Consider the following 13,514-nt stretch of genomic DNA (forward strand, 5'->3'; position numbering starts at 1 on the left):
ATGTACTCGCTCATCGCACTTACATATTCGCTCATAGCCCAGCGAGAAAACTATTCAAACTACACACTCGTTTCTCTTAGTTCGCTAACTCATTTCTAGTTTTGAACCCAATTCGTTTCTCGCTAATCATTGTCAGTCGGATAACTGCCTTAACCACTAGGCTATCACTGTTTTTTTGTGTAATGAAATATATTTATAAGCTAATCTATAAAATCAATTAATTTGTTGTTTAGTTATATTTTCTCTCTACAGAACATTACCTAACTCACTAATTGCCTTTCCCCGTATAATAAAATTAAAAGGAAAGCGAGCTTACACAAACGGCCCAAAAATTGAAGCCTTATAAAAATAATCTATTTACAACCGTCTATTACTCCAATTAGTTCTATTCTAACATCCAATAAATACATTTGGAAAAAACAAATCACATGGACTCCATGGAATTCAATTAAGAAGTTTATTGCACGACAAGTAAACACAAAAACACGTTCTGGGCTCGTTGCGACAAGATATAAAAAGGCTTAATTTATCCACCACGTCTGATCAATTATGCTATACGATGCGAGTGCGTAAGGCTGCCTACAAACCTGATGTTGTGCCATTAAGAGATTAACCCTTTTTTTCTTTATGGGGGGAATTTTCTAAAGATATCCAACGACCTGGGTTATGCAGGAGTTCTACCTACTAAAACCTACTCTGTGGCCATCCTCAGCGCATATTGGGGGGCTCTGAGATCTCTTATGATCTCCACATGGGTGGACGGTGCCCCAATAGAGCAACTCTAGCGCGCTCCCTAGTGTTTTCATCATCATAAAAACATACCTAGTTTGGTTCTCATGTGAATATTAACCAATCGAACTCAATGAAATTTTGTGGCAAGTCTTATAAAGAAATATCTGCGTCCATGTTTTTTTTTCATATTTTCGTAAAAATATGTAGTTTTACGGAAGTTAAGTTACATCGGCTCAAAGTTCTGTTCAAACTTTCAAAACCACACATTTTATAGAAATCTGAAAAACTACAGACACAAATCTTTCTTTATAGAACCTCTCAACAAAAAAAATGAGTTTGATTTGTTAATATAATTTAAATATGAACCAAATTATGTTTCTATGGAAAGCGTAAGAGCGATTACGCACTCATCCAATCCGAGTCCGTGAAAATACGGGTATAAAAAACTCGGACCGAATTCCGATATTGCTAACGCACAGATCCGATCTCTGATCCAAATCCATGCAGTGGACATCTTTGACATAATAAATGTACGTCAGACATCCGATTTGAATCCGGATGACAGAAAGATATTATTTTCACGGACTAGGATCGGATGAGTGCGTAATCGATCTTACTTCTTTTAAACGCACTGTCTAGTCTCTGTCGAAAGCCCTTAGATGGTATACGAGTATATGCATTACTGGTTTGACTGATGTTACGGAAATTTGAAAAGTAATTAGTTAGTGAACTTACCGTTACACTGAGCGACTGACTGTCAAATTAATCAATATTACGAGCACTGATAAGTTCATTCAGTCGGCTTCATATAGAGAACACGATTAAGAACATTATTTTATTAGTTGCTTTTGCTTTGAGTGCCCAAGTATTTTATGTAATCTAGTTACCTTATAAATTTAGGAACATATGGAGCAGTAAGATGTTGTTTTGACCTTTAGTTCATTTGATCAAGCTATCGTTTCAGGGATCCCATTTAAGGATCATTATTATCGACCTATCATCTCTACTAAGCAGTCTCCTATCAGAATTAGAAGGGGTTGAACATAGTCTGTCATGCTGGCCTAGTGCAGATTGGCAGACTTCGAATAGTGTAATCGAAAAGCATAGAATAGTGTGCATACAATTTGCATATCCCGCTCCGCTTGTTATTCTCGTATGAGGAACGGAACCTGAGACAAAGCTTTGTCCACTCTTATGCCAGATAGTCGTCCATCAATCGTACAGTCACCTACAAAATTACGATCACAAAAGCGTACCCTCTGGCCACGTAGCAAACCTTTTTTTTCTTACCGAGAAATTAATCGCCAGCAATCAATTTCAATTCGTATCGACTCGGTTATAATTAAGAGAGTACATAAAGATTATCTATCGGATTAAAGCACGCACCAGTTACCTATGTTTTAGTTGAGATAAATGAGTATTGCTTAGTACAAGGTATTAGCATTCCGGATTTTACCGTTATCCGATACAGATTCTTTGTCGGGTTTAAATGTTACGCAGACTACCGATTTTTAACGGCCCGATTTCTGAAATAAACAGCTGACGGATGAAAAGGCGTCATTCTTTTTCTAAGATTTCCTGTTGTTAAGTTTGAGACTCGTGGATAACAGAATGACCAATAAAATGTGTGACTTGTTTAACTAGGTGTTATTTTAATAGGAGCAATTTTCTCATAAGACGTTAGTGGTGAAGTAATACAAGCCTAGTAATCAATGTCACATTTGTCGAATCGAATCTATTAAAGTCGGTTGTTTGTGCTCGACCTTATTAATGAGCAAATCCAAGACTTGTCTACATATGTTCATTACCTCGGGGCGAGTGACGTTGTTTTAATTTTAGAAATTACATGTCGTGGAAATAATTTGAACGGATAAGGTGTGAGAGAATTATTTTATGATGGCATTTTTTACAAGCTACAGATAATAATGATAAGCGTCGATGTAATCTGAGATTAGATAAAGGATTAGATTGAACGCGATGACTTGTTTAGGGTTTTTGTTGAAAAAAAAAATAGTTGTCCATACCAAATTGAAAATTTTCCTTAGAACAAGACTACCACAGAATAAAATAATAGTCCCATAGTACTACTAGAGACAGTGCGACTTTATCCACGTGCATTTAGATTTTTTTAACCTTTTAGGATTTTTTGACTTCCCGGGACAAAAAGTAGCCTATATCAGTTATAGGAACGTATGCTCTCTGTACCAAATATCATCGAAATCGGATAAACAGAATATGGGCCGCGAAAACGTAGCAGACAAACAGACGGATAGATACACTTTTGCATTTATATTATGCTTAGTATGGATGTGGAAGTATGGATGTTTTATTCTGTTTTATTGCTCCCACGCACCATTAAGTATATCGTCCAATTTGCATAATAGTTTGAAGCTTGATCCAATAGGCAGTTTGTATAATGTATGCTCATGGGTCATGCCCACATGATCAAGTTTGTACGATCAAGCCTTCATGAAAATTGGAAGATAATTTTACTATTATTTGATGGTGTTTAGACTGTATTAGAGATAAACTTATGTGTCAAAGCCAGAAAACACTAAGCCAGAACGAAATTTTTGTTCACAACCGTACTTTCGTTTCATTTATTTAACCGAGTTTTATTAATGAAACATTCAAATTATAGCAGAACGTCTGTCATTAAGTTTAAGGAACAATAGATTAAGATAATAAAGCTTTACTGTCCATAATGATCTTTATTATACAAAACCGCTCTTGACTCTGCGATTCCTAATGGATAGTTTACATCATCCGAGTGACCGGTCAAGTGCTCTGTCTATAAATCCCTCATAGATAAATAATGTGGACAAAACCATACATACTCATCTCAGAGTGACTTGACAAGGAGGATCAAATGTTGGATGGAAGTAGACGTTACTTTGCCGATTAATAAAATAAAAATATTTTTTATTCAATTAAACTTTTAAGCACAGGCGGCTCATCCTAAGGTGCGCTGGTGCAGTGAACCCCCACAAAAATTATAGAAAAATGTGTGTTTACTCAATATTATTATTTGTACTTTGTTGGTTATCGTGACACATTATTTCACGTACATACCTACCTAATATACTATAAATAATAAATAATTAGTACGCATTTAACTAGGCAAACTTGTGTTTGCACTGACTACAGCTGAGTGGGAGCGCTAGCAATATCGCTCCTATGAAAGAAATCTCCATACAACCAACAGTACCGAACTCAAGGAGTGCGAAAGGGAAACCTCGGCAAGCTCCGACACGTGAAACAAAAGATTTTGTATGAAAAATTAGCTAAATATGGTGCGCCGCTCCGCGCTACGTTGCCAGCTCGTAGAGTTCGCAGCTTAGAAATTAAAAACAATCCTCAGGGATCATGTCAAGCAGAGTGGTCAAAAATGCGACGTTGCCGATTCTATGTAAACAAACATTCGTGAAACTGAATCGTCGCCGGCGTCGTATCACCTCTGACCTCATAGTCACTTTGCGCGCGAAGGCGGATTATAATTAGAGAGCTTTTAATAATTTAAAAAAAATATGTGCGTTATATGAGTTGTTACTTGTTAAAATATTACTTAATATGTGTTTTTTTATGAAAAAAAAAGTGACTTTAGAGAGACGTTTCCAACTAAAGACACATGAGCTGGTGGCCACCACGGCCTGCAGTTGAATTAACACAAAAAGCTACACGCGTGTTTTTAAATCTGAACAATTAAAATTATTAAAATTTAATACACTGTGGTGGTGTGGTTATAAAGATACTCTAACAAATTATTCACCCGTGCCCCGTGTCTTGTGGTGTTTGGATCTGCCACCCCCAGCGCTAGGCGGTAGTGGTGAACCTGTAGGTATGGATTGAAACAGGAACTCTAAATCATCAACTGATTTAGAGTTTAAACTATTATTTTAGGGCAGCAATCAATTAAAGTAAAGAAGCGACCTAGCAAACTGAGTATTTAGAAGGTAAGGTATTTTTTTTTGTGAACACCCATGGAAAATTTTCACGAGCCGCCTCTGCTTTTAAGTATGCGTAAATATTTTTGATCATCAAATGCATCGAACACTGGTTCGGAATGCCTTTCTTACCGGGCAGAATCGGTAAGAAACTTGGCGGTTCCTCTTTTCATATTATGAAGTCTATGAAGTACATACCTACAGGGAACCACAAGTTCAATTACAGGTGATGGAAAAAATCACTATAAAATTCGGAAAGTGACTTTGCAATTATACATTATGGAGTTTACATCTCCAGAGGATTCTTTGGTGTCGGAGTGAAATATAATATAAGTACATTGTGTTCTACTAGATTTGTATAGTGTTGTGTGTTGGTTGCGTGTATTGCTTTTCCTGCTTCTTTAGTAGTGGGAGGGCGGGTGGTACATATTGCATACTGCACAATGAATCATATAGATTTGCCAGCTTTGGCAGATTATTTCGATATAAACTTGTGGTTTCTTATAAAGGAGGATCAAACCTTTTCTCGTTCGATTTTACTTAGTGGTATCGAAGATCTACGCTAGCAACTCGCTTGGTGTAAAGTAGGCTTAATTTTAGTTTGCTTTATTTAATTTTCAGCTCTCAGCTGCAATTTACTTAAGACCACCATCACTTTTGTTATTATAGTCTCTTAATTCTAGGTTTACCTATAAAATAAGTTATAGTTCCTTCGAATAATATATAGTTAAAGCTTAAATAGCTAAGACTGCCGCCAAAAAACTTAGCATTCTTAGGTCTAGCAATGCTTCGCCAACTGATTACCATTTTTGGTATTTATTTGTCGTCGTGCATGGAGTAGGTACTGCTGAGTCACTTCTACCAAGTACCAACTAAGTACTTGTTGGCTCTAAATACCATTGATTGTCGACTCATGGACTCAAGATTCTCCTCCACTGGCAAAACATCAAGAGTCTGGATCACCGCCGCAAGGTTGCCGGCTTAACGGTGTTAAATAGAATGTTTCAATGAGTGTGCTCAGGAGCTTTTTGATTGTGTCCTCCCCTTTTCCTTTTTTCTACAATGAAAAAATGAAAAAAAAATGAGAAAAATCTTAATTTTTTTCTACAATATCGTAAGACGTCGCGAATTTCCATCCTTACGTCGTCTCCATCTACACACAAAAAACGCTTTAGGTCTTCATTCCTTATACGCATGGCTAAAGTTCGGTAAGAAGGTATACCTACTCTTTCGCGATCAGTGTTTCCTACCAATTACAATCCGGACATCTTCAAAACAAGAGTGAATAGGCATCTTCTACGCAAACGCGTACTATCTCAGGCCATATTATCACTTTCCATCAGGTGCGATTGCGGTCAAGCGTCTGCCTATACCTAGTGATTTAAAAAAATGATCTAGTGGTACCTATTTCAGATATCACGTAAGAGCTCTCATTAAAAAAGTATTAAATCGTTTAAAATATTTTATTGACTATGCCACCATAAATCAACATTAAAAATACCAATTAAGCTGGTCATCTTGTTTAAGAGTTCCATTCGGTTAAGTTACTCCTAATTAAAACTAAATCAAGGGAACTTTAGAGGAAGCGCAAGCAATAAATAGCAATGCCTAATAATAAAACCTCTTAGACAACTTTATCTGTACCGTAAAAGAGTGTCGGTGAAATACAAATAGAAGATTTTAGGGTTCCCTTGCAAAGGATTGGGGTCCATTTCCTTTATGTAGATGATAAAAATTAAGATTTATCGAAGGAGGACCAGATAAACCCACGGGTTGCGAAGTTGAAGTTACAATGGGCAGGGCACATAGTTCGAAAAACCGATAAACTTTGGACCCCAAAGGTAGAATGGCGACCATACACCGGAAAGCACAGCATTGGAAGGTGGACAGACGACATTAAACGAGTTGCAGGGAACCCTCAGAATAAACAAAGGCTCTAAAATCAATGAGGGAGCCGCTGGATTCAGGCGACGCAATGACCATGGCGTGTGGAGGTCCCTACGAGAGATCTATGTCCAGCTTTGGGCATCGTGGACGTCTATCATTTGATTATGATGGTGATGATGATATTTAAGTGTGTGTATTTGAATATGGTGTAGGTGTGTGTAAAGTTAATTTCTGGGTTTCCAGATTTCTTTAAAAATGTTTTCACCCGTGGTTTTCTGCTCATTTTTACTTTTCCAATGTTATTTCTATATCATTATTTAGAATTTTTTATATCATATAAAGTCGTTAAAAAAAAATTTACGTAGATACACATTAACTCTGTGTTCAACAAAAGTATTGATAAAGTAAAAGATAGATATAATAATAAAAAAACAAGTTGAAAATGAAGCCATAAATTTCCAAAAGCGGCGCTTTCAGTCTCGGATCTAACAAATTAACAACCGATTAGGCTACCGATTTGAATTAGAAATGCTCCCGACTGTACATTAATGGGAGACAACAAATAACATTGATAGGAACACTACTGTCGTTGAGAAAAATCGAATAATTATACGAATTTCTGTTAATGATTATAATATTAATTCAATTAAGCTCAAAGCAGTATATAAGTATATGAAGTAAATAAGATGGCTTCAACACTGGTTTAGAATAAATTGATAATGAGCTTTTTAAATTATAATATTTTTATTAATGTTTGATAATGATGATAGACAATAAATTATAGTAAGGTTATAGATTAAAATGAGCGTGATGAAAAGATTAACAAACAAGTATTGCCTATTAGAAACTTTTTTACATTATTTATTAGTTTTTATTCGTTATTTATTTAGACTGGCATACGTGATGAGTTCAAAATTATTGCTAGACAGGCGTAGACACTACTTCAAAGGTTACTTAGAATTATTTTGTTATTAAAATAATATATTTTCTTGATTACAAGTATGTAAAACAATTTAAATGTATAAGTTAAAAAATAAAACTGTTTTAAGGGAAATTTCAGTCGGGAAAACTAACTTTAACCGACAAATATTGAAGAAGATATTTATTATAAAACCTGTCAAAAGGTTCATTTTTCAGTTAAACATTATATTTGGCCATTGAAAAATTGGCCAGTAATAAGTAAAGACTATTTTGAGTATTGAAAAATTTTACTTAGGGCTGATTTTTCAGTCGCCAAATATTGTTAAACTGAGGAATAAATATGCCATTTTGACAGATTTCTATTGTAAAAACTGTCAACAGCTGAACATAATTTGTCGATTAACCAAGACGAATAATAATTGGTCCTAAGTACCTAAATAAAGTACACAAGTCACTTGTGTCTCCGAATGTACCGAATAAATTATGCATCCAAATGCAATAAACACTAGGCATAATGAATGTGACAGATTAGACTCTAAAATTGGTCCCCAAAATGATTAGTGGCTGTAAATATTTTGATAACATCTCCGATTCGAAAAGTTAATTATTTGCTACTTAAAATTTTACTGATAGAATCATAAAATAAGCTTAATGTGTGTCATTAAAATGTAAAGGACTCTACGGGTAATAAACTTTAGCTTCGAATCTTGCGGCTTTTTACCTAAGTTCTCCCTTTAAGAGGGGTCTCTCCGTCACTCGCTTCGTACAAACGTAGTTCCAATTACATTTGAATATTAAGCAACCAAAGTCCATGAAATTTTGCAGACATATTCTAGAAGAAAATTCAACTCCTAAGTGTGTAGGTAAATAGGGATTAGTGAAATGAGTGTAATCCAGCGGACAAAGTCGCGGGCATTAGCTTGAATAAAAATAAATCCATAATTAATCCGAAAGCTGAGCTCAAAACAGGAAGCCTACCTGTCCACCATTGCCAAACCCGCCTAATAAATTCAACGACGTGAGAACTTAGAAAGACCGACAATTTGGTGACATTAAGTGCTGAACCGTGATGGAAGCCAGCTAATGAATCATTAACTAAGCACATTACAAGCCATTTGGGAAACACAACTTCCCTTTATATTGAGGTTGGTCGCATTGCTTATGATATATATGAAAGTTACTATTCAATTAAAAAGCTAAACGAAAGTTGGTGATAAATAGTATTTATTTGATTCTAACGCATAATACCTACCGGATAGAAATTTGAGGAATGATCCATAGACGAACAGTCGTACGTTGTTATAATAAGTATGTAAAGAAGACTAAAATCTACAATGAGAAGGTATGTATCCTCAGAGAATTAATATAACAGATATATAGACCAAAAGATTTTAGCATGGCAAATATCAGTGAGTAACATACATATTATGTATGTTTACCTTATGTACTGTATCATAACTGCACGGATGCCAGTCAAAAGTGAAGATTGTAGAATAGAATTTATTCTCTTAACTAAATAAGAGAATAAATTACAAGCGAATGTTTCGAAGAATAATTCGAAACTGATGGAACCCGAAAAGTTAAAAACAGGAAGTAGTTGGAAAATTAGAAGATAATGGTTAGAAGCACGATCTCCAAAAGGAATCTCTTTAAAAAAAATCTCTTTAATTATTATTGAAATAAAAATATTTTTGGTTAAATAAATTATTAAAAGTTATTTTGAATTTTTACGGATATCCTCAGACTTATAATTATTATGACAAAGATGCATTTTATTATATTACATACAAGCTGATGTTCGCAACTTCATTCTCGTGGATATAGGTTTTTAAAAATCCCGTGGGAACTCATTGATTTTCCGGGATACTCCAGGGATCTCCATTCCGTCAAATCCGTCCAGTAGTTTTTGCGTAAAAAAGTAAAAAACATTCATCCATACCATTACATACAAACTTTCGCGTTTATAATATTGGGTAAGGATATCGTTTTTGTGGTCTTCGCTGATTTATCTACTGTTTCTGAATATGGAACAAAACTTAGTTTTAAGAAACCAGACCTCGTTTTAAATTATTTAGTAGGTAGGTACTACTCAATCACAACTCATATGGGAGTGAAGTTGCAAATATACTGAAACCAGTTCGTGGCCGGGTTCAGTCCATTAAAACAAAGTGTAACATGGGCGCGGGCGGTTTTTTAACTGTATCTCAACCAATATCTATGGAAATTGTATTGCATATGAATCTTGCATTTTGTGAGGGACGTAATCGTTATCGGCGTATACGTTTTATAGTATGATCTGGTCGTTATGTAAAATTATTAATTCACGGTATTTTACAAAACGTGTAAGTACTTATGGTCTAAGAGGCAGTAGGAGATTTTGAGGAGGTTTATGATAAAAGCAGAAAGCTTAGGTAGTTCTTATGTGTTATATAAATTAATTCGATGGTGTACAGTTAAAAAAAAATATTTTCTCTTCATGTTTCATTTATTTATTTGAAATAAATCCACTTATTAATTTGAAAAATCATTTTAATTAACTAATGTTTAATACCGAATTAGAATCTTCAAATCAGACTCAGTTTCTCGCACTTATTAGCCCACTGTACTCAGTTGATCATTGCTCCGTCAGAAGAGATGCAGCAAAATTTTTTTACGACACCACCATTATTTACTTCATTTCTTATCTTGCACTATTTATATGTAATCAAGAAGAGGCCAAAGTGTGTCTCTCTATTGATTACCTTTTCACAACCCAACCGCTTATTTGATTTTGACGAAAAGTCAAACAGCTAGCTAGTATACTTGAAACGGACATAGGATCTTTCCTAGAGTTTATAGAGTTCCCAGGGAATTATGTAAGAATCTAAATCAAATGAAAATACAGTAGATGTTTAAGTGAATACACGTACAAACCTGGATTGCAACTTTTTACTAGGTATCTAGATTCTAGACACTTCAACCAGATAGCTCATAAAACTTTGACAACAACATAAATATAAAAAAATCTACTGAATGTCAAGTAGTATTGTGAAATATGAGCGCCCATTCGTGTTTGCGGTGGCACTCGAAGATGAAGTTACTGGCTTGTGGGAAGGATGCGCTGATTCTAGATCATGGTCTAGGTCATATGGAGGCAACGGGTTTATGTAACTTGTTTAGGAACGTCTGCTGTCTGCGGTTGATTGTTTGCGTGTATTTTTTCTAACAGGCAGACATGTAGGCGGTTCGTGGGCATTGATTAGTGCAACAACATTGGTATTTTCTTTACTTCTACTTTGTTGACCTGCTGGTCGATTGAACTACAAAATTTCTAGTTGGTTTCTTTCGACAGAGTTTTATTTGAATAGGGTCATAGTCTTATAGTGATACGAGTAAAACTTTTCGAAAGAGCTTGTTATATCATAAGATCTTCAAGTAGATCTTATGATAATATAACAAGCTCATAGCAATGCAGCAATAAGAGTATATTTTTTGTCTTTTTTTATCTCTGCACTAAAGGAGAAAAGTTGTACGGATGATCCGGAAATGGTAGTGCGCAGTCAGACAAACTTTCGCATATATTATTAGTAAGTATGACTATGGAATACCTACTTAGGTAGGTACTACTCTTGGAGGTCTTGGAGGGAGCTCTACAAAAAAATCTGAGGTACAAAAAATATTTGAATAGCTTAAAAACCAAAAAGGAAATAGAAACTAAACTGGAGCAATAAAATTGCAGCAAAGAAGTAGTAACTCTGGCGTCCGCTCGTGACGCTCCGGCCCGTAAATAACGCCCCGGTAATCGAACCCACTACTGGTAATGTGATTCACTTGCTAGTTGGTGCCGTGGGTAAACTTTAATTGAATCAGATACTTGTTAGTTTTCTTTTTAGGTAGTCCTTTTTTGTAGCACTAACCATATTATAAATTGGGAAGTGTGTTTGTTTGTTGGTTTGTTCTTAAATCACACCGCAACGGAGCAACGAATCGTCCTGATTTTTTCAGGAATATTCGCTAAAGACCTGGAGAGCGACTTTTTATCACGGGATTTTTAAACACATTTTAACAGGGCTCTATTCGTCACTTACTCCATACAATCGTAGCCCCAATTTCATTTGAATATCAAACAATCAAAATCTATGAAATTTTGCAGCTACATTATATTCTAGAAACTAATATTTGTGCCTGTGGTATTTTAGATTTTTCTAAAAATATGTAGTTTTAAAATTACAGGAGCTCAAAGATTTGTATGTGAATTTTTAAGACTGCGTAACTTTGAAACAGAATATTTTAACGGAAATCTGGAAAACCACAGGCATAGATATTAGTTCCCGGAACGTTTCTATAAAATTCCATTGAGTATGATTGGTTAGTATTCCAATGAGAGAGTTTGTATGGAGAGAGTGACGAAGAGACCCCTCTTAAGGGGGTAAAATAGGAGTTTGGCATTTGTGTAGTCCATGCAGACGATGCGGGTATAAGCTAGTTTTATAATAATTACCTATGAGTTGTATGTTTTTAATTATTATCAATACCCATGAATATATTACTAAAGATGTAGGTACTTTACAGTTACGGCGGTAAGGAATAGCCTGTAAAGCGTTTTACCATAAAGTTGCGTCAACTGCAGGCAATTATGTATAAATTGCCTCCTATAACGCCGCAACGCGTAATGCTTCAATATTAGTGATTTATATACCAATTAAAACAGTGCAACTTCTATACATTTTGCTTGGAAACTATAATATATACTGAAATGATTAAAATTTTAATTACCTAAATAAAGTACCCTATCTCTCTTGAAGATAACTGAGATGATGCATTATATCAAAATGAATTATTTCTTAGGAATTATTAAGTAGAGGGTCTTCCAAAATTCGTTAAATTCACGTCCGCTGTTAGTTTTTTATTTGCTACCATTTTTAACCCCCGACCCAAAAAGAGGGGTGTTATAAGTTTGACGCGTGTATATCTGTGTATCTGTGTATCTGTCTGTGGCATCGTAGCTCCTTAACTAATGAACCGATTTTAATTTAGTTTTTTTGTTTGAAAGGTGGCTTGGCTTGATCGAGAGTGTTCTTAGCTATAATCCAAGAAAATCGGTTCAGCCGTTTGAAAGTTATCAGTTCTTTTCTAGTTACTGTAACCTTCACGTGTCGGGGGTGTTATAAATTTTTAATTTACACTTATAAATTATCGATTTAATTAAAAAAGTACGTCAAATTACGTCATAAGTTGTGGCGCTCTGGCATGTGAGATGTGCTCTGATTGGTCGATCGTCGCACTACGTACGCAGCGTACGACAGTATACTAGTCTGTCTGCACCTTTATTTTAGCCGAATTTAAATAAGGTATAACATTACACAAAAATTCGCCCGTGATAAATAAACATAAACCAATTTAACCCGATGCATGTAGGAACGGGTGTTGTATTGAAATGTACCGCCTTTTATAGCCTTTAACACTGAGAGCATGCGTGTGAAAATAGGCTCCGTTTCCTTATAAAGGTGGGCATGCCAACATTTCGGATGGTCTTACCGACTTACATTTTTAGTCATGTAAAAAGTTCCCCGCAATTTCAGAGGTATGTATTTGCATAAGGTACTTACCTTATATAAACTGGTGAGGAATAAAGTTCGGACACCTCAAAGAATGAGTGGCTAACTACGATTTCATTATTATAAAAAGTTTTGATAAATGTTAATGTGAGTATGCTGCCGCCCAGGAGAACAACATGCTTGTAAGCATAATGTGCCATATTTTAAACATACTTGTAAGAGTGGAGTGTGAGCAGTACTCCACATAATATGGAGTACTGCTCACCCCTTTGGGCCGGAGCACCCCCCAGTACCAACTCCTGCCATTTGATCGGATCCAAAGGCGGGTTGTTCGACTTGTGGACGATCCCAAAATAACTGGCTCGTTAGAAAGCTTGGAGTACCTATCACAGAGATGTAAGCTCTTTTTGCGTGTTTTATCGCCTTTCGAAGTCGCGCAAATCAGCTAGTGTTTATAAGATGATTTTGGCCCAATCAAATATACAAATAACCT

At 35.4% G+C, this 13,514-nt stretch overlaps 1 protein-coding gene and 1 long non-coding RNA gene across 2 annotated transcripts in view; both read right to left on the reverse strand.

The window, feature by feature from the left end:
- Positions 1-13,514, reverse strand: part of LOC123869478 (zinc finger protein 177-like) — a 96,754-nt gene that overhangs the window by 53,976 nt on the left and 29,264 nt on the right. The gene's annotated exons all lie outside the window — the stretch shown is intronic.
- Positions 21-13,415, reverse strand: LOC123869480. Its single transcript, XR_006796901.1, has 3 exons — positions 13,280-13,415; positions 12,768-12,778; positions 21-30 (listed from the first exon to the last, which is right to left on the reverse strand). It is a non-coding gene; the product is annotated as an uncharacterized LOC123869480 (long non-coding RNA).

This window comes from Maniola jurtina, chromosome 11 (assembly GCF_905333055.1).
Source record: "Maniola jurtina chromosome 11, ilManJurt1.1, whole genome shotgun sequence".
NCBI lineage: Eukaryota > Metazoa > Arthropoda > Insecta > Lepidoptera > Nymphalidae > Maniola > Maniola jurtina.